The sequence below is a fragment of the Jaculus jaculus genome, chromosome 11, assembly GCF_020740685.1.
Source record: "Jaculus jaculus isolate mJacJac1 chromosome 11, mJacJac1.mat.Y.cur, whole genome shotgun sequence".
In the NCBI taxonomy this organism is placed as follows: Eukaryota; Metazoa; Chordata; class Mammalia; order Rodentia; family Dipodidae; genus Jaculus; species Jaculus jaculus.
In genome coordinates, this window is record NC_059112.1 from 86,462,304 (window position 1) to 86,485,461 (window position 23,158).

The 23,158-nt window shown below is 36.0% G+C and overlaps 1 protein-coding gene and 1 pseudogene across 3 annotated transcripts in view; one reads left to right on the top strand and one right to left on the bottom strand.

Annotated features, from left to right (window-relative positions):
• Naaladl2 (N-acetylated alpha-linked acidic dipeptidase like 2) overlaps nucleotides 1-23,158 on the top strand; it is a 1,016,062-nt gene that overhangs the window by 645,524 nt on the left and 347,380 nt on the right. The gene's annotated exons all lie outside the window — the stretch shown is intronic.
• On the bottom strand, nucleotides 19,659-21,210 carry LOC123453293 (annotated as a pseudogene).

Consider the following 23,158-nt stretch of genomic DNA (forward strand, 5'->3'; position numbering starts at 1 on the left):
TTTCAGAGTTTTGGGTCTGATGTTATGGTCCCTGACCCACTTGAACTTGATTCTTGTGCATGGAGAAAGACAAGGATATATTTTCATCTTTCTACATTTGGATATCCAGTTTTCCCAGTACCACTTGTTGAAGAAGCTGTCTTTTGTCCAGGTAATATTTTTGGTATTTTTGTCAAAAATCAAGTGGCTGTAGCTGCCTGGGTTGACATCTGGGTCATCTATTCTGTTCCCTTGATCTACATGTCTGTCTTTGTGTCAATACCATGCTGTTTTTGTTACTATGGTTTTATAATATAGCATAAAATTTGATATGGTGATAACACAAAATAGTTTTGGGTTTTGAAGATTTTTATGCTTCCAAATGAATTTTAGGAATTTTTTTTACTCCTGTGAAGAATGCCATTGAAATTTTAATGGGGATTGCACTAAATGTGTAGATTGCTTTTGGTAAGACTGACATTTTCACAATATTGATTCTTCCAATCCAGGAACATGGGATATCTTTCCATTTCCTTGTGTCTTCTGCAATTTCTCACTTGAGTGTTTTAAAGTTCTCATTGTAAAGATCCTTCACTTCCTTAGTTAAGTTTATTCAAAGGTAGTTTATTTATTTATTTATTTATTTATTGAGGCAATTGTGAAAGGAAGAGTTTCCCTGATTACATTCTACACACGTTTGTTATTAGTACATAGGAAAGCTACTGATTTCTGTACAATTATTTTATATCCTGCTATGTTGCTAAAAGAGCTTATCAGCTCTAATAGTTCGCTGGTAGAATTTTCAGGGTCTTCTTTTATATATAGAATCCTATCATCTGCAAATAGTGATAATTTCTTCTCTTCCTTTCCAGTTTGTATCATTTTATGTCTCTTGCCTTATTGCTGTAGCTAAGACCTCCAGTACTCCATTAAATGAAAGCCGGACAGTGGACACCCTTGCTTTATTCCTGAATTTAGTGGAAAAGGTGTTTTTCAAAATGTAGTATTATGGGGGCTGAATGCTGGAGGTTCACAGTTCTGATGGTGGGGGATGGGAAAGGTCAGACTTCTGGAGTTGCTCGCACTTTTAGTAGATCTTTAGTTATCTCAGCTGTCTTTCCTTCAGATCTCTTAACTTTGCAAGAAGAATGATGAAGTTGAAAAGTCAGTTGGTTGGTCTCTGCTGCTGCCCACCTGGTGGGGTGGCGTGTCTGGATGGTGCGGAGAGCCAATTGTGGGCTGCTCTCGTCTCAGTGGGACTCTGGCCATTTTCTTCACCTCTGGTGGATCTTGGTCTCTCCGGCTTCTCTGCTATGTGTAAGAATAACCTGTACTCCTTCACTTTTCAGAAGAAGAGTGTATTTCACTGGGGTTTTGCTTAAATCTCTCCCTAGGATGGTTTGACATGGTTCCTAAGCTGCCATCTTACCTGGAAGTCAACAGAGTCATTTTTAAAATTTATCAGTAGAGCTCCTGTCTTGATATTATCCATTTTAATCACTTGCAATACACATAAAATTATCTGAGCTATATCTCAGTATAAAGTAGTTACAGTGCCACTTGAGGGTAGGGTGATTTCTACCCAAATTCTGAGCCTATTAGCCTACACAGATTTGACCTTTCAGATGCTTGAAAGGCTTCCAGTGAGTATTATAGAACCTAGACTAGAAAGAAAGAGATAAAGTGCTTTGCATTAGCCATAATTCTTGATTGAAATGTAATGCAAACCATTGTTTTATGACTTTCATTAAAATTTCGAGTTTAATAGTTTTCATTGACATTTCCATATGTAGGACAATAAAGATGACATTAAGAGAGATAAAACAGATAAATCTATACTTTTTATATTAACTGAATTACAAAGAACATACCCTAAATTATATCCAGAATCTGGAAGTTTGTTTCTTTCACCTGATGAATATTTCTTTAGAGCCAATGGATTTCTTATTTGCCTTGAAACATTTTTTTTTCAAAAATGGTTGAGATAAGCTGTACATTTCTATCTTGAGCAGTTGAAATATTTCTGAATAAATACGTATGCAACAGAAAGTTCAGATACTCCCAAATTAGGAGGGTTTTCTGGGTGTGTTTGTTTACTTGCTTCTTTCTGCACACTGGGGATTAAATCCAGAGTGCAGTACGTGTTAGACAAGTTTTCTGCCATTAAGCAAAATATCCAGGCCTATAAATTGTTCAAGTAATTATCTTTTCCTTCTTGATATTATATTTGATTCTATTTTCAAAACTCTCGAAAAATTAATACCCATTGAAACTCATAGATACAATAAAAACAACTTACAACTAAAGAGTATGTACTCAGGAATGAGAATATATTTAGTATTTTAAATAAATTTTAAACATTTTTACTTTATGTTTTCCTCTTTTTATTTTTTTTATTTTTTGAACTTTGACATCTTCATGTATGTAAATAAGGTATCTTGATATTATTTCCCCAAATTGTCCTCTTTAATTTTCTTTTTCTTTCCATTGACATTCCTTTTCTACATTAATTTCCATCTTACTTTGATGCCAATTTTGAGTACATTAAGTTAAAGTAGGGTTACTTCCATGATCATGGATGAAAGGTTATATACTGTGGAATTGTCAACTTTGTAGTTGCTAAACCCCTTATGAACCTGACTCCCCTCTCTGAGCAACCATTAGTTTCCAGTAGCTGCTATCAGAGATATGGGTGTCTCATGTGCTTTTTCCCAATCGATGGTGAAGTATTGACAGTCTTGTGCAGGCAAACACAGGTACTGTGACTTCATGGATATAAAGGTCATGTAATATCTAGAAAACCCTATTTAACAGCCCCCTTCTCCATCCTCCTGCTTTTTTATTCTTTCTGTTCTGTCTTCTACAGGGGCCCATGAACCTTTGAAGGAGGTGATTGAGTTATCTTTTTTGAGGCTGAGTGTACAGAAGTCACTTATTCTTATTCACTTTGTTAGCTGTGTTTCTTTGCACTGACCACTGTCCATTCTAGTAAAAAAAAAAAAAAAAAAAAAAAAAAAAAAAAAAAAAAAAAAAAAAAAACCTTCTGTGATCAAGGCTTCAAGCAGTACTAATTTATGGAAACAGACTTGCAGAAGGCAGTTTGACATGCTGCTACTTTAGCATAGCCACAGTATTGGGTTTCCCTCTAGGGTCTAACTCCCTAACCATAGGTTTTTGGCCACTTTTGCAGTACCAGGCATGAATTCCTTCCTGTGGAGTGGTCCTGAATACTAATTGGAAAATGGTTGCTTACTCACTTAATATTCATGCTCCTATTGCACCAGTGAGCATATCTCATCTGACAGGTCAGTTGTGTAATACCCAAGGTCTACAGATGAGTAGGACTGTTGGTGGTAGCCAGCATGGCACCTTCACATTTAAAAAAAAAAAATGCAGGTTAGCAGGAAAGAACTTCCAGCTGAGCTCCAGATGATTTCTCTGCATTGTACAACCAAGTTGTGTGGTGTCTTCAGCAACAGAAATTTAACATCAAGATTGGGTAGGCAAAAAAGTCCAGTGGTAATAGCCTATATTATATTAAAGGTCTGTGTAGCCAGCCTGACCAAACAACTCATTGTAGGAGAGGTTATCATCTATGGCACAGGAATTTGCAATTAATGATGTATGCTTTTGGAGAGCAGCTTTATCCATACACACAAGGTACCTTTGTTTAAACACATTTTAAAACTTGTATCTTAAGTGGCTTACCAACTAGTCGGCTCACTTGTGGTTTATTCACATGTCTGTAGTTTTCCTTTTAATTATTATTTTATGTATTTGTTTGCTTGTTTGTTTGACAGAAAGAGAGAGAGAATGGGCTTGCCAGGGCTTCTAGCCACTGCAAGCAAACTCCAGACACATGTGCCACCTTGTGCATTTGGCTTATGTGGGTACTGAGTAATCAAACCTAGGTCTTTAGGCTTCATAGGCAAGCACCTTAAGTGCTAAGCTATCTCTCCAGCCCACATATCCATTGTTTATATTCATTCTTTTATCACCCATTTCTTTCTCTCATTCTATCACCCCATCTCTGTTTAAACCCATCTTTATTTTTGAAATTCTAAGGCATTTTAGTGTATACATCATTCAAAAGGACATGAAGTATGGGCCAGTAGTTATTGGTGATCTGACAAGTTGATTCCTTTGTTTGGGAAATAAACATGTCAAAAGTTTTTAAACTGGTCTTACATATACAAATGAACTGAAATCTGTTTTGGAAGAAATTTTCAATTACTTTGAATTCAATTAGTTCATCATTTAAAGAAGGTCAAAAATAATGCAGTTCTTATAAGTTCAACAAAGATACTAAATTTGACTGGACAGTGAGTTGTTGATGCTCTTGTCTGCAAAGCCAAAGGACCCAGGTTTGATTCCTCAGGGACCACATAAGCCAGATGTACAAGCTGATGCATGCATCTGGAGTTTGTTTACAGCAGCTGTAGGCCCTGAACACCAGTTTTCTCTCTCTGCTTCTTTCTCTCCCTTAAATAATTAAAATGATAATAAAATTATTTTTTTCCTGAAAGTACTAATAATCCATCATTGTGTAAGAACTAATGTTAGTAATTAGTTGTTGCTTCTGATATTTTGGCGACTACATTGATGATGCTTTCCTACTTTGTTTAGGCTACCACTATTATTATTAAGTAATTTATTTATTTGCAAGCAGAGTGATAGAGGAAGAGGGCAAGAGAAAATGGACATGCCAGGATGTCTAGCCACCGCAAACATACTCTAGATGCATGTGCCGCTTTGTGCATCTGGCGTTAGGTGGGTAATTGAGAATTGAACCCAGGTTGTTAGGCTTTATAGACAAGTGCCTTAACTGCTAAGCCATTTGTCCAGTCTCAAGGGTACTAATATTTTTATAAACAGAAATAATCTCTTTACTTAAAAATAACATATGAGTTTTAGAACTTAAAATCTCAATTAAAACCTTAAAGAATAGATATTAATATTTTAGAAAACCTCAAAATAAAAAAAATGCTTTTGTTTGTTTTTGAGGTAGGAATTCACTATGTAGTCTCAGGGTGGCCTTGAACTCATAGTGATCCTCCTACCTCTGCATCTCAAGTGTTGAGATTAAAGGCATGTACCAACATGCCTAGCTTATATTTTTAAGCCATTCATTTTCTGTTTTCTATATGAATATACTAACTCCATCAATAGACTTTGCAAAAGAACAGTGAAATATCTGCTATATCATGATGAAAATATTGATTTGTGTATACTAATTAACCATCAATTATATAAAGACATTAGCAAACCCACTAATATATCAAAAAAATGACCCTTCAGTTAAATGTAAGTATAAGCTGTGAACTTCCTAAATCTTACTGTACAACTGGTGGTGGTGTAAATGTAGATGGTTAGTTTTAGTCTCTAGCTACATTAAGTTACTGTTCCTATGTGTTCTATGTGTCACAGAAGGGCCATTCTGATTTTCTTGGGGGTTTATCTGGATTTGCATGTGTTGTCAGAGGATGGGCACATGGTGACCTAGGGAGATACTAACAAGAAGGATTGTGAGGCAGTAAGGTTGTACTACTTGCTCTATGTCATTACCAACAATGGGAGAATTATTTGGGGATTTTATGTGAGATTTTCTAATGACAGCACTATCTTGCATCTTTCTGCATTTTTACATAAATCTATATGGGCTGCATGTAATTGTTCCACCACCTGATTGCATAGAACAGAGTGAACTTAATAACTTAGTCTAACCCATTATTCCTATTATTGACATTCAATAGCAGCATCCATTCTCTCATTCACAGATATTTAGATATGCAACACACACACACACACACACACACACACACACCTGCACACACATTTTCTAATTCTATGCTAATGGAGACTGTGATGTTCTCTAGGGATTATTGATGAAACACAATTGTTTTCATGTAAAAATAACATGAAATTGAGATCAAGACTTTTCCTCAGATATTGTTTTTAAACCTTGAGGACACAAAACAAGCATGTGTGTGTTCCTGCCTAGGTGTTGCTGTCCACTCTCAGGTTTTGTGATCATGTTTCAGAGTTCACAAAAGGCATTGATTTTGCCTTTAGAAAAATAAAATTTGATCATCCATTTAGTATTCAGTGCTCTGTAAGTCTCAGGTAAGTAGTGGTGAAACTTATAAGGGGTTATTCTGGGAAAGCCTGGAGCATCGGTACATATGAAAGTAGTCAATCTAGCATCTTTATCTTTGTAAATGTTACTTTTGCAACATCTGACAAGCTGGAAAATCTAAGGAGAGGTAAAAAGACACATTGAATGTGGTGAAAATATGCAGATGATAGGCAACATTTTATAAAAATTAGTGATGATCATGTCAAGTTTTATAATTTTTTTTAATTTAATTATAGATACAGACAGATATACATAGACACCCCCAGCCCCCTCACACCCATATCAAGGCAACTCACCAGAAAATCTAGTGCATACATTCTCAATCAACTGCATTCATGAATTGGACCCAACTTAATTCAACAGAACTATTTTTGTATTCCTCAAGTCTGTTGTGATATTTAGAAATCCTAAGTCATACATGGAATTTCTATAAGTGTTGTAGGACAATCAGCAAAAACATGAAGTGGCCTTTTTGCCCAGGAGCTTATAGTTCTGAGGGGAGCTTGAAGTATGCAACAGTACCTAAAATTAAGGAATGAGTATGACATGCAGTATATTGGAATTCGCAATAAACAATGTGACCAATTCATAAACAGTGCAAGATAGTGTCATAAAGTATGGATGGGCGTGGAATCGTGAAGGAACTTAACCATCTATCTTTCCAAAACTCAGTCCTTACGTCATGTACAACAGAATCCTTTGTCACATAATTGCTCATCTTGCTTTTTAAATCAATGGAGATGGCATCCCTGTGTGCTTCTTTGTTTAAGCTGAGGGTACCTGTATGCATCTGCTTCCTTTCTCTTGAGGCATGTAAGCACACCACAGCTATGCCTGCAGTGCTACAAAGAGAATATCCCTTCGTCTTCTCCACTGCTGGGCACCTCCTGCCAGATGCAACCACTGTTCCTCAAGAGGTTAAGAAAAAAGGAACATGTGAGACACTGTAGCCCCACAAAGTACCTGATGCAAGCTTGAGTTAGTAGAACCTCAACTTTAAAATGCCCGACATTCTTATTAACAATGCTGGCTTCTTGATTTTATGTGTCTATGTTCTTGAGTAGAAAAAGCAGTAAGTTTTGTTGCCATGCTATGTATTAACAAACATTGCCCCAAGTTAGTCAGATACTTATTCAATATACATTTGTTGAATCAAAAATTTTTATATGAGATAGGATATAATAAGTGGACAGAATGGAAAATTGATACCATATTTTTCTTTCTTTTTTATCTTGAATATTTTTTGCATGTGTGTGTGTGTGGATGCATGTCTGTTCATATGCATTTAGGCAATGGGGTTGATGAGTGGGTACATTCATGTAGAGGCCAGTATTTGATGATGAGCGTCCTCCAGAGTCAGTTTCTACCTTAATGTGATTTAAATATTTAATCTATTGATTTGCAGAGGGAGAGAAAGAGAGAGAGAGGGAGGGAAGGAGGGAGGGAGGGAGGGAGGGAGGGAGGGAGGGAGGGAGGGAAGAAGAGAATGGGGTCACCAGGCCTCTCAGCACTGCAAATGAACTCCAGATGCATGTGCAATCTTATGTATCTGGCTTATGGGTACTGGGGAATCAATACTAGGACCTTAGGCTTCTCAGGCAAGCACCTTAACCATTAAGCCGTCTCTCCAGCCCATTCTCCTAATTATTTGAGATAGGATCTCTCACTGGACCTGGTGCTCACATAATGAGTCAAAATAACTAATCAGCAAGCCTCAGGGTTCTCCTGTTTATCCCCCTGCTGCCCTGAGATTATAGGTGTGAACCACTATGCCCAGCTTTTACATGGGTGATGAAATATAAACTCAGGTCCTCATGTTTATGTGACAAATACTTTACTGACTAAGTCATATCCTCAGCCTGATCTGATGTTTCTTTCTGTTTATGAATCTCAAAATCCAGGTAGTCATGTTGAAACCTGAATACTGTTTGGGAACATTGGGTAACACAGAGTACACTGAACTCAAAACTTAACATGGCTTGGATCTCTTTAAATATGGGCATTTTTTTTTTTTTTTTTTTTTTTGGTGTGTGTGTGTGTAAAATCAGAATATTTCAGATAAGATATTACTACTTTGTAAAATCCATTCTCTTCTAAAACCTTTAACATGTTTTCATAAACACAATGGCTGAGCATAAGACTAGTGCCAATTCAACATGGTGATATTTAGCATATGTACTCTCTAAATACTACTTACAGAACATGCTTTATTTTGTTCTAGTCAAAAGCCATCTTCTCCCTTGGAAGCCTGTGCACTTCGTTGTTAGAGGATTTGAACTTTGTACAGGTCGTGGGTATAAATCCTGACCAAAGACAGGCTCTCTTATTATACTTAGCTCCCTTCTCTTTGATTTTCCAAGTTAACTTGCTAACCCATTCCTATTTATGTACGTGTTTATTATTCCAACTCTAATCAGATCCTCTTATTGTACTGGATTTTCCTAATACGGTTTTGTATGTGCATGTATTACACACAGCAGCTGACTGAGATCTGGATGCCAGGGAGGAAACCATGCTCATGTTCACTTGGGGACTATGGCTGTCCATGCCCCTTCACCATCTGCTCACCACAGCCACCACCAGGACCAGTATGTTTCATTTTTATATGGTTTTGTTTTGTAACATAATACTGACTTATTTTTCTTTATTGATTCCTCTTTGGTTAATTGGGACTCATTTATTTTTCACCAGCATTCTTTGAAAAATATTTCTATTTATTTATTTGATAAAGAGAGAGTGTGTTCATGACAGGGCCACTGCAAATGAAGACCAGATGTGTGCACCACTTCATACATCTGGTTACCTGTTTACTGAATTGAAACCTGGGGCATCAGGCTTTGCAAGTAAGCAGCTTTAACCTTCGAGCCAGCTCTCCAGCCCCAGTATTCTTGACCCAGTGTGCTTGGACTATCAATAGGAGTTATGGTGGGAAAATTAAAATTTTAATTCTCTATCTTCTATGTCTCTGCCTCTTTGATTATTTGAATGTAGAGTACTTAAGCAAACTTTGATTTGAGGTGCTGTATAGTATAAAAGTAAATTGGCTTTATAACATTTTTGTGTTGACTTGACTCATGGAAAATTACATAACTCTTGTTTCCTGTTTTTATTTTATTTCTTTTCACTTTATTAATTAAAAGAAGTTTTCCTTTCTTGGTCTCTATGAAATCTATCACTCTTCACAGTATTTCACTTAATTTATCTTTTTTCTTCTGCTGCTTTTTCTACTAGAAGTCAACTTAGTAACCATAAAGACTAATAAACTGATTTAAAACCCCTCTTTACACTAATTTACCACTTTAATAAAGTCTTACATCTAAAATTGTAATTATATTGAAAGGATTATCTATCTTCTGGGTTTACAAGCCTTCACTTTGTGTTAAGACCAAGCAGTCCCTCCAGTTTATTACTGTTTTACAAGGTTTTCTCCTCAGTGTACACTGGCAATATGTAAATCTCTTTTTATTTAAATCTAGATATCAAGGGATGTTTTAGGTTCTGCTTCAGAGTCTGAATTTCAGAAGGCAGCTCATTTAAATATTTGAGTTATGTAGCCAAAGAGATATGCAAACAACATGAGATATTAGCAAATGTAGTTTGAACTCATTCATAAAATCATCATTAATATTGCATTGTTAACAGAGCTGGAGAGATGGTTTAGCAGTTAAGCACTTGCCTGTGAAACCTAAGGACCCTAGTTCGAGGCTTTATTCCCCAGGACCCATGTAAGCCAGATGCACAGGGGGGACATGCTTCTGGAGTTCATTTGCAGTGGCTGGAGACCCTGGCACACCCATTTTCTCTCTCTTTCTGTTTGTGTCTGTCACTCTCAAATAAATTTTAAAAAAATAAATAAAAATTGCATTGTTAAAATGTCTACAGAGCTGTTGTTTGTCTGAGGTTTTTGGTTGCTCTTCTGGACATGAGCTCAACAAGACTCTAAAGAATTTTTATGTAGGAGAGGTGTTAGAAAATAGCCATTGTTGACAGGGTACATGAAAATATAATTTCACTAATGCAGCACAATGCACTTTTTCATGTTAAAAACCAAATTTACTCTGAAGAATTGTCATAATAATTTTCCATATGGACATCTAGCATGCAAGTCTCATGGGTTTGGCAAAAAAAAAAAACAACAACAACAACAAAAAAAAAAAAAAAACCCTAGCCCTAGTATTATGTATATGATTCAACTAACAACCACAAGTATGATGGTTTGTCCTTATAATATATGATAAATCTATAGCATTTTATGAGCAGCAAAATTAACTAAAAGAGATATAGTTTTATGCTGACAAAAGGAATGACCCTTTAGGTGTAAGTGGTGGGGTTATTTTAGTGTGTGGAAGTGTGCATTTGTCTTTGATAAGTTTTGTAAATTATGGCTCCTTTGTTACTATTGTGGTTGTTGTCTAATTATATTGTGATCAAACAATTTTGTGTTAAAATGGTTTGTTTGGTTTGGTTATTTAACAAGACAATTTGGTTTGCTGGAAAAAAAACATAAATCAATAATAATGTTAAATAAATGATTAAACAAGTCAATATGCAGAGGAACTTGATTAAAGCTGTGCTCAGGGTGTTTGCTATGGAAGATAGACAAAAAAGACGGCTCAGTGTGTAAAGCTTGATGAAAGGGTCCGCAAGAAGAACAGTGCAGCCAGCTACAGATGTGTGGCTTCAGTTGAGAGCATCCCCCTCTGGGTATCTTGCCAGAAGGACCACAGAAATGCTACTTTAAACAAGCTCTGTTGGACCTCTAAATGGAATCTTACAGAAACCTAAGCATGTGTTAAATACTTTCATTTTGTGAATAAATTTCTTTAAGTTGTAAGATCTAGAATTTGCAATTTTTTAAGTGCAAGTTCACTTTTTTTTCTGAACACAACTCTACATATGCTGATAAGACTTGAAGGCAATGATTAATCCTTCTCTTTGATCTGAAATTTTACCTGCAACTTATAGCCCTAAGTGTCTTACAATTTGATTCTAATCCCTCTATAGTTAACCCTGCAGGCTAAACTTTTTAGTTGAAAAATTGTAATTTTAGGGTGAAGATAAAGGAAATTGAACAGCAAGACATCAAGTTATTTTAACCCTGATGTATCAATTCTACGTGGGCCATGATAGCAATTTTCTGTATTTCTCCAAGGTGAAGGGAAACAATTTCAACTTGGCCTAAGGAAGAATTTTCAAAGAGGAAAAATAACACTAAAGTACTAAAACACTTTTCAGATGTTGGAAGAGAGATTAATGGTGTTTGTATCTGAATACTTTTGTGTATATTTACTTGTATTGGAAACCTCTGATAAATCCATACTTTGTTTGTTTGTTTTTTTTACTCTTTAAATTTTGTTTATTTATTTGAGAGGGGCAGACAGAGGGAGAAGGAGGCAGAGAGAGAGAGAGAGAGAGAGAGAGAGAGAGAGAGAGAGAGAGAGAGAGACAGAGAGAGGATGGGTGCATTAGGGCCTCCAGCCACTACAAACAAACTCCAGATACGTGGGCCCCCTTGTGCATCTGGCTAATGCTGGTCCTGGGGAATCAAAATTCTAACTGGGGTCCTTAGGCTTCGCAGGCAAGCACTTAACCACTAAGCCAATTTTCCAGCCCTATTTGCCTTTTTTTGTACTTAGCTTTTATAAAATATAAGGGAGCCTACAACTTTTTCTTAGATTCTGCTGGTTACTAGGCTAGCAGATTTCAAGTGTTTAGTATGTGTTTATATCAGGGCTATACATATTCTGGCTCTAAATCTGTATGCCATATATGATAACAGTTGGTGAAATGCAAGAGACCATGAAATTTTAGGCCCAGTACTAATGTTTACAATTCTTGTCTGAGGCTGTGTAACCACATAAACATAGTGGGTAGCTATAGATATTTCTTTATAATAATAACTTCACTTCAAAGCTGCTATCATTCATTTATCTCTGGCAAGCAATGGTTCCTTGAAAAATAATTAAAATTTATAAGATTAAGGTGAAAGGCAAGCTGAAGAGGTAGTATATATCCTACAAAAATTTAAGAAGGTTTTAATGTCATTCAGGTGGTAACCATACACTCAAAAAATAATAAAGTATTACATAATCCCTAACCAAGGTGGGATGCTATAATGATTTGGTAACTATCCAGAAACAGGATCAACATTTGTCACCTCATAACAGAAATAGAAATTTCAGTAAAATAACTTTATACATGACATTTCACTAGAACTAGAATAACTCCTTTTATTACTTTATTATGCTCTTTGTAGAAAATTTATGAATTCTTAATGTGTAAAGGATGTTATTAATCACTTATAATTTTGTTACCCAGAGAAACACTGAGACAATTTCTCTCCATGTTATAATGAAGGCATATTACTAAAAAATGGAAACTGCAATTTTCAGGTTTTTCCTATCAGTACACTAAAAGGCTAATTGTTCAAAAACATATATTGTTCAGCCAGGCGTGGTAGTGCACGCCTTTAATTCCAGCACTTGGGAGGCAGAGGTAGAAGGATTGCCATGAGTTTGAGGCCACCCTGAGACTCCATAGTGAATCCTAGGTCAGCCTGGACTAGAGTGAGACCCTACCTAGAAAAAACAAAAAACAAAAAACAACAACCAAAAAAAAAAAAAGAAAACATTGTTCTAAAATAGTTGGTGAATATATATGAAACATAGAAATTTTTCTATATAGTGACAACTGTTGTAAGGTTGAATATTTTGAAAAATAAATATGTTAAAGCAAGAAATATTTATTCTCTATGCCACTTATATTAATCAATTCCCTTATAAATATATAATATATATGTATATATACATATTAATTATATATGTTATCTATGTATATGGTCTCTTTATAACAAAATATTTGTTGCAGCATTATGTCTACACAGTTACACAAACCTTTGCCATTTTCAACAATAAAGTCTGGGGATCAAGAACTCACTGCCTCAGATATTGTTACCGCAGTAGTCTGCTACGATGCTGCAAGCTCAAAGCTACTCTCACAGTTATAGGATGTTTGGATATATTGCCTCAGGCATGATACACAGAAAAATGAAATGTCTCATGTTCTGCCTTTTGAACCATCCAAAGTCAGAAACCACACCTCCATTACTACTAAATACTTCCATGAGAATCCATGATAGCAGAAACAGAAGTCTAGACAGCCTTCTCCTAAAACTCTCTAATTTTTCTCCTGAGTCTATACCTGATAAAAGTTTGGTCTCTGCCAGTTGGAAAATTGTCTTCGTAAACTAGAAGTAAACAGATGATATATGTTTGATTTCATTTATCAGACAATGTATTGCTACAAAGAGAAGTTCTTCTTAGATATACAATGCTAAAAGAGATTAAGGGGTAGGGAATGAATTGGGATAACCTTATATCAAATATTCTCAATAAAAAAGTTATGTTAGGGCTGGAGAGATGGTTCAGTGATGAAGGAACCTGCCTGCAAAGCCAAAGGACCAACGTGTGATTCCCCAGGATCCACATAAAGCCAGATGTACAAAGTGGCCCATGCATCTGGAGTTCATTTGCAGTGGTTAGAGGCCCTGGAGTGTCTATACTCCCTTATACTCCCTATTTCTCTCCCCCCCATCTCTCTCTCTCTCTCTCTTTCTCTCTCTCTCTCTCTCTTTTGCTTCCAAATAAATAAATAAAGAAATAGTGAGCTGCAAAAGTTGTCTGGCCAGTTTGAAAAGTTGGGTCTCATTAACATTTAACGTGTGTACTAGATGGGAAAAGCTGGCTAGACCACAATGGCAAAGATGTACTTGATTCTACAGGACCATGCTCCATATAGATAGATGGCTCAAAGCCACAAGATTTATCACACCATAAGCATCTGGACAAGAGATTCACAGAGTCTTATTGTTGCCAAAGCAATCATCTTGCCTGTCAAACACTTGAGTTTACATGTGTTTTAAAGTCTGTGGTTGAGGAAAGTCATGCAAGGGGCAGATAGGGTATGAGGTAGCCATTTCTTCAGAGTAAGATGAGTTGACTCTAAGATTTGGCATTTGTCTAATGTGTTGTCAAACTCTGGAAGGTAGGGGTGTACATTCCAAAAATCTACCTATGTATTTGGAATCATCCCCAAGCTGTCAAATGGAAACTCATCCTCTTTCTAGATGAATAGGCAGGAGTTGCTCTGAATGTTCTACTCCTTTTTAGAATAAAAACCAAAGTATAAAACTTCAAATTAAAAACATACCTTATGATATCACATTACTTTAATATTTTTCTAATTATTCACAAACATGTAATTTCATATTATATCTGTACTGAGTTTTAATTCATACTTGGACATGCATGTTTGTGGAATAGCCAAAATATATAGTAATATGCATTCTGGATAAATTCTAAGACAAAGATACACATATCCATTGTCTAGTGTTCTGTTTAAAGCATTCTCCTCTTTGTATCTTTAAAAAGAAAAATTAAAAAAAAAAGAAAAAAAAAACCTTCTTGCTGAGAAATTCCTGCATACAATATTTAAATGGTAAATTGCCATCTTGACAATTTATTTGTCCCTTTGGAGCTTGTTTTGTCATTAGTAATGATTATTATGTCTATATTTGTTTATAATTTTAGTATAATTTTACACTACTAAAATTTAAGCCTCTTGAGAAGGGGAAATTTGAACTCTTTTGTTCATTGCTACTTACCATTACAGGGTATAAAAAATCCATTCTAGGAGAAAAGAGCTGCTACTGGCATGAAAGACAAGATGAGTTACCTGAAAAGACAAGGGCCCTGAGGACTGAGATCAAGTCTAGTGACGGAATCCAAGAAAGATGGTGGGGAAAATGTCCTGTGAAGTAGAGTTTTGTTCAGTGACAATGTTTGCTGGATCTATTAAGTAGAATAGATAAGCTAGAAGAAATGTATCCCAGGGACTCCAAGAATAGGGAAAGTAATCTGGAGTGTTAGAATAGGGCAGTGTGAGAGAGAAATATCCTGGCAGCTCAGAACACCAGGCTGGATTGGACAACAAAATTTATTCCAAGAAACCAAACTTAAAAGAAAAACAAATGCATCCAAGCTATAAAACAAGGATTCACTTATGGTTTAGAGAATTAAATCTGGATATATGGATATCTCCGGAGTCACATATAGAATCAGACCTTGTCAGGAAATTGAGCATAAGTCACAATATCGGCATAAGCTATCTAATAGTTTTTGACCCCAGAACCAATGCAAAAAAAAAGCATTCTTACCAGAAAAGACATATTCCAAAGGGTCAGAACTCATCTCCCAGAAGCATACAGAAGAATCTTAAAAGCAAGTCATTCCTGGGTATGTTCAGGCCTTGGGCACCCTGGGTTTACTGAGTCTTCCTTCATGAAAATGCTAAAATAGTCCCTTCACACTACAAAGTATATACTGGAAGGAAACCAAAGCACACAAAATGTGAATATAATAGATCTTTGCTGTGCAATGTAATAAATAGTTTTTAATGATTGCACACATCTACTACAATACATATTATGTAACAGGCTATCATCATTATACACAGACCAGCATTCCTAGATCTTCTTTTACTGATGATTGTACAAAATGGCACTGTCACTCCAAAAATGATATGGAGATTTATCATGAATATAAACATATGTCATCCACATTACTGAGTCTAGGCCCACCTCTGGGAAAAAATGAAGGTGGGTTTGTATGACCTGCACAAGTAGGTTCATGACAGCTGGATTAATAATTGCCCAAACCAGTAATAAGCCACCTCTATTATTAGCAGGTGAATATACAAATAAACTGTGGTTTTATTATACAAAGATATACTAGCTAGAAATAGCAAGCATTAATCCATTGACACATATATGTTGCTATTGGACAATCCGCAAACCATTCACAATCTGTAAAAGAACACATACATGATAATATATTCTTTTATTCCATTTACCTAAGCTACTAGAGGCAATCTGTGATAAAAGAAACCAACATTTGTCTTTAGATTAGTGACATTACACATAAACTTAACTACTTACATACTTGGGGTAAATCCTTAAAAAATTAAATTATCTTCAAAAATTCCCATCTCTTGCTTAGAAATGTAAAGGCTTCTAATATAATAGCATGAAGGTTAAGCATAAAATGCTGTTGGAAGAAAAAAAATATCTTAAAAGTTATTCACTTTTCAATAAGAAAAAAAATTAGGGAAACTAAAATATACTTATCTAAAGGACACATATTAGCCAACATCAAGAAAATCTCAGCATGAATGTTAAAGTAATCATTAGATTCTAAATCTGCTAAAATTACTGTAATTTTATATCCAGTGAATTCTTCAGCTTGCACAGGAGGCTCTTTAAATCTGAATTTTTCAAGAGGCCGATGTTCAATATCAAATTTCCAATCACCAAATGTATCTCAAAAGAAAAAAAAAATCACAAAATTGTTAGCTTCAACTGTAACCAGTCTGCCAGCAGAAACTTTATTTAGCCAAAAGCTTTTTAAGTAAGTAGGGAAATCTGTAGTGTTGGCAGAGAAGGCCATCTGCTATGGCATGGGCCTTTAATCTGCCAGTCTTTAAAAGCATTCATTATAGCAGTACAACTTGCAGCTCCCTTTAAGAAACTCTTTTAGAGTGCTATATAAGTTTACACAGGCATGTGTTCAGAAGTAGCTTCTCAACAGAACTATATGTCATGTTTAAAATACATGAAGAGTTTTTTTAAAAGTTCGTAATTCTGATAGTCCAGTGGACTCATTAAGGTGTCACTTATTTCTATCTGATTGCAGACACCTATATCTATTTGAAATTATTAATCCCCTTTAATCAACAAAAGGAGCTGCAGATATAGCTCAAGTTTCTTAATTATTTAGGTTTGTTCTAATGTGGCCTAGGGAATTAAATGAAAAGTATTAAGAGGAGACAGCATATTCCTTTGAGACTGGCAGTTGATATTTTACCTATTTTCTGGATCTTCGTAGGTTTCTTTAGTATCTCACTAGATGTAATAAATGAAATTTTATTTCTAGGCTTATTTGCTCATCCCGATAGCATGCTCAGGACGTGGGGTACAGATTTGAGTTTATAGTGCTTTGGGTGTCACTGCTTACTTTATATGTCTTCCCAAGAAGATGGGGTTTCATAAATGCTCAAAATGATTGCTTGATTAAACGAACCTACCTATGGAATGATGATCAACAATTATTTATAGAGCTAGTTGCATATGTATATCTGTCTATCTATCTTATCTGTCATGTTTTACCTTTATTTATTTATTTATTTATTTATTTGACAGAGAAAGAGGAAGAGAGATATAAAGAATGAGTGCATTAGGGCCTCCAGCCACTGCAAACGAACTCCAGATATGTATGCCCCTCTTGTGCATCTGGCTATTGTGGGTCCTGGGGAATCAAACCTGGGTCCTTTGGCTTTGCAGGCAAATGCCTTAACTGCTAAGCCATACCCCTAGCCATATATATATTTCTAATCTATTTATTTCGTGTGTGTGTGTGTGTGTCCATGTCGTTTTAACCTCAGTATCCTATTAATTACATTTTGTTCTAAAGAATAGAGAGAGCAAGAATTTATGGAGAATTGCTGAAAGAAGATAGTCTTCATTCTTCAGAAAGCACCCCAATAATATGCTACACAGAATGCATAAAACTGATGTCCTGGTTAGTGACTAGCTTTCCTCTCTTTTCTTCTTCAATTTCTTCAATATTATTTCTCTCTTGTCTCACTAAGCTTCTTCCTAGTGTTCTTTTTAAATATTTTTTTTCTATTTTAAATTTTTTCAACTTCCAACAGCATTCATAATTCATAATTGCACTTAGTATACCTTTGGATTTATTGTGTCAAAATTTCCATGTTGATCAATTTCATTTTTCATTGGACCTCAACTTATAAATTTGTGGGACTTGTACTTTAGTGCTGTTTGCTTATGGCAATTACTCGAAACATGAACTTGAAGCTTTGGGGATTCATGTGGAAGTTCATGCATTTAAAGTTGGTGTCCTGTGTGGAAAGCAATGGGATCCTGCTTCCAGGAAGTAATGGCTGATTATACTCAGGCTTGTTCAGAAGTCTCAGGGTTGAGTTCTGAAAACAGTGAAGAAGTATTTTAATAAGAAATAGAAAGGATATTAAGTATTTATTGAGAGTGCATGTGCCAAGTCCTCTACTAAATATGCACGTGTATTATTACTTAGTTAGGTCCTATAAACTCCACAAGCTTGGAATTCCATATTAAAGAAGTGAAATTTTCTCATTTGTTCTTCTGTAGTGAGTAACTGAAAGTAGAGATAGTAGTGGCAGATACAAATATAAATTACAGTCATTCTCATCTCACATTTAACAGCACTGAGCTTTAGAGAGGAACCGTTTCCAAATGGATCTCTTAGGCAAACAGAAGTAAGATGATTCAGTAACAGAAGGACTGCTCCAAACCAAATGTTACTTAGACAATAGTTGACATTAGAAGGAAAATATACAGGTAAATGTCCTTTATTATGAAAAAGTAATAAAATTAACATGCTTCCTCTTAATGTTGATTAGCCATGAAAACATTTAGAAAAAAATATTTATATTTATAAAATATGCATACTTAAGAAAAATTTGCACTTGCTTTGAACAGGGTTATACTAACCAGTACTTTCAAATCACTGAAAGCATCTTTCAAGGTATCTGTTAAAAGAATAAGTATTTCTAAATAATTCACAAGAAACAAAAGATGTTTGTTAGATGTAATTTAGTCATGTTTTAAAGTTGTTGTCATTGCAGCTAAAATGGAGCTTGCTGATATTTTATGGTCCAAATTAAGGATTCTATGTAGTCAATTATTATAAGAAAAAAAAATGAGTCAAAATCCTTGCTAGCAGAAAATAGTGTTTTGACAATGACAAAATAATTTGAAAGACATAGAAAAATGCATTTTAGAGTGGATTCAATGAGTGAGTGTCAATTTTAACACAATATATATATATATATATATATATATATATATATATATATATATATATATTTCCCCTCATATTCATTAGAAAAGGGCTAAGCCCAGGGCTGGTAGTAAGTGTTATGGCTGTAATTGACAAATGCATTTTTAGCTGCAAATTGCATTGTTTAAGTTAACCATATGCACTGGGCATCACAAATTTGTTTCTGTGCCTCCTTGTCATATGTCATAAGAAGTAGATTTTTTTTTTTTTTTTTTTTTTTTACTGGTTTTGTTGTTTATTGAATAGAATCAAAAGTTGACATTTCTTGGAAGCCTCAAACTACTAAATTTCATTTTTCTGAATGGTTCTATTATCTTTTTCTTAGTGGTGCAAGGTGTCTTCCATAGACTACAGTCTCTACAAAGTAGTTCTGTCTGTTATTCTGATGAAAGGAAAATTCCTCTTCATTAACTTAACCGTTTGCATTTTTTTTTTTTTTGCTATAACACTTAGCACATTAACAAAAGACATCTATTATTCTTTCACTAAAACAAAAGAGTACAGTAGTTTTCTTCTATCAGTACTGTATTTAAAAAGGTTAACACTAAAAACAAAGAACCATTGTGTTTGAAATAAGCTTCTTGAACATCTTAAGTTTCCTTCTTCTACCTGCATTCTTCTGCAAACTTATTTAGATATTTCTTTAATTTCTGATAATGAGGAAGGCTGCTGCAATGAGTATTCTTTGTAATTCCTTCATTTGTATAAAAGAGTGAATACAACTTACAGTAAAACCCTGTTTTAGGTATCACATAGTCTATACCAACAGGAGCATTGGGCTGATATGGTCCAATTCTACACTCATTTGGGATTATATATCTTCCTTTTCATCACTTTGGCCACCTGCATTTTCACTTCCATCTTTGTTCAAATCATCAGCATTCTCAGCTGATTCAGCACTTGTTTCTGCATTTTCCTCATTCTAATTCCATTTTTCCAACGCAGAATCATTGCCTTGATCAAGTTCCTCCATCTTGTCCACCTTCTTAAGTTTTTCTTGGCTGCTGCTGAAGCACGTAACTCTCTTTTCACAGCTTTATCTGAAGGCTCTTTCTTCCCATCAGAAGCCACATTGCCCAAATTAGCAAGGTCAGTCTCATCTCCCACTGAATTGCCAGTTTCTAGCAGAGTTACTATTACCTCTTCGTCAACAAGCAGCTCGTCTTCAGACTCGAGAAGCATATTGGGTTCTTGTTATGTCTGGTCATCGTTTGTATCTTTGTCACCATCTTCACCTGACTTTTCTTCTTGTTCTTTACCTTTGGCAGTACTTCCAGTCTTCTGAGATCCATCAGTTTTAGATTTCTTGTCACTTGGAGATTCTTTGCCATCTTGAGAGTAAGATCTTTTCAGGGATTTATCTTTTTTCAGCAAGTCAATGCCTCTGTTAGGAATCCTCAGTACCAGATTTTTGTATTTCTCAGACAAATCAACCTTAACACATCTCCCCTGGAAACAAAGTGTTTTCTTCAAACAGTGGTCAACAATGGCCAATGCATCTTCTCTGGTCTCCATCTCAATAAAGGCCGGACTTTTCATCATCAATATATAATTCTTTATTTTCCCATAAGGCTCAGCAAGTTTGAGGACAGCACTGTCCGAATAGCCAGAATGGGGCAAATTGCTGAGATGTATCACACGTCCAAGCTCTTGCTTCTGATAAAACTTCTGATCAGGCTTTCCTTCAGGCTTCTTTACTCTTTTGTATCTCTGGGACAAATGGACCCTCACTGGCTTGCCAAATTCTAATGCTGGTGTGGTTGTATCATAATCCACTGCAGCCCGAGCATCTTCTGTGGTTGCCATTTCAATAAATGCCTTATTTATTTTATTTAGAATCAGATGATTTGAAATAACTCCAAAAGGTTCAACTAACTGTAGTAGTTGGTATCTCAAGTTTTTTTCCTCACTGAAAATCCATGATGTGAACAACTCTGCTAGTTTCCACTCTGCCTTTCTACATGTGCCTTGGTCCTTGCAGGTTTCCATTTCCAGCACCTAGATTTCCTCCTGGTCCAACTGCTGGTCCTCCAAGATGAAATGAAGGAGGTGGAGGTCCCAGAATTTCTGGCGCTGGATTTGTAGACTGCTGCAACATGAATGGATCACCCATTGTATGTCCTAAATCATTGTCAGGATTCCACCCTGGGTAGATTTCAAGAAGCTGGCATCGACAACTGTGACTTGCTCCATTGATATGTTGGCTCCACTCCTTGGTGGAAGAGAGAGGGAAAAGGAGAGCTACTTCTCTCCGAGGCATATGACTATGGCAACAATTTGCTCAGCATTGTTGTCATACCTGTGCTCTTTAACTGAGAAGGTGAACTCTAAGTTGAAGCACAGTTGCCAGTGGTTGAAGTGTTCTAAGATTTCCTTCTTTGTCATGCACATGCACATGAATGATCAGTGATGCAGATTATTTATGTATTCATGTGTGCCTACAAAAGGCCATTCTGGATGACAAGGCTTGTGTTATTTGGTATATTGTTAAATTCCTCTTAGCTTCAGTTAAATTAATTTGTAAAACAGGGACAATAATGTTAAGATCATTGTTAAGAATTGACTGTGTCCCCTTAATATCATTGTTGAAACTCTGATCATAAATCTGACAGTATTTGGAGGTACAGTGTGCAGGGAGGTAATTGGATTATGAACAGAAAGCTCCCAACATAGGCTTATAAGAAGGGACGTGGTTTCTCGATCTTTCTCTCTGTTGTCCAACATGTGAAGATACCAGGAGGAGAAATCCATCTATGAACAGAAGGACCATAACCAAGACCTCATCAGAGCTTCACACTGATTTCAGACTTCTAGCCTCCAGAGTGTGAGGAATTACCAGCCCTCTGTCTATGGCAATACGTTATTGTAACTTAGATAATTCCCTTAACTATTAAAAAAAAAAACAAAAAAAAAAAAAAAACACTGTGGGAAGCAAGAGAGTGTATACAAAATAATACCAGACCATATCAGATTGGAGTGCAATCAAAAAGGAAACCATATGGATTTAACCAGCTCCTCAGAAGAGAGTGCAAGATTATCATCTTTCTTAAACCCCAGGTGTGAGGCCTAGTGGAACTTCCTGAGCCTACCTAAAGTTTGGCGACTTGTCTCTGGCCAGCTAGGACTCAGCAAGACACCTAATGGCTTCTTGCCTGCCACCTCTGTGTGACAGTTAAAATTACCATTTCAATAGTTACAGTTTACTATTGGCCCTTACCTCCCCCCCACCCCACTGTCCTAAAATCCCTGCCTTCGTCCCTAACATGATATAGGCAACTGCTCATAGCAATAAAGCAAGTTCCTGTGAGTTCCTGCTTCCACAAGACTCCCGACTCAGTATGGTTTTTATCTGGTGGCTAGGAGAGATTTCTGAGTCGTCGTGTGCTCATCTTCCTCCTTCAACCCCTTGGGAGGAACCAGCAGGCCTGGTCCTTCCACAGCAATACCTGCCCAGGGAGGAGCCCGGCACCATTCTTCTTGAAGGAGACATGCTTCAGAGAATGTTCTCTGAGATGCATGAGACCTAAATCCCTGCTATGCTTTTTTTAGTTATTTTACTTGTAAGTACACATTGATACCTTATAGTAATTCTCAGAGAAAATATCTCTCTCTCTTCCTTCACCAGTATTGGCTAAGTGAGTAAGGATCTGATGTTGTTGTCAAAATTCCCACTTATACCTGACCTTTGCTTTACAGTCTCCAGGCTTCAACTCATAAATAGCTTCTCAAAAATTAAGAATTCATTCCATTTATCATTTCATGGAAGACAAACTCTTAGTGGGAAATATTTCTCTTAAAGACTGTTTATCAATGTTGTGAATGGTATAACATACATGACAGCCCCAAACTGTTACTTTTACATTTTATGATATGACAGATCTTGGCAGGCCTCTGATCTTAACTCCCAATCCAGTCATTTAAACCCAAAGTAACAGTCCATGCCTTGTTCTCAGCACCGTTCACTGCATGGGGAAATCCTGAAGCTCACTATCAGGATCTCTTAAGGATCCCATCATTTTCCAGTGCATTCTCTGTCTTCATTCTTGACCTGGATAAGGTCATGTCAGTGATTCTAACTGCCCACCCTACA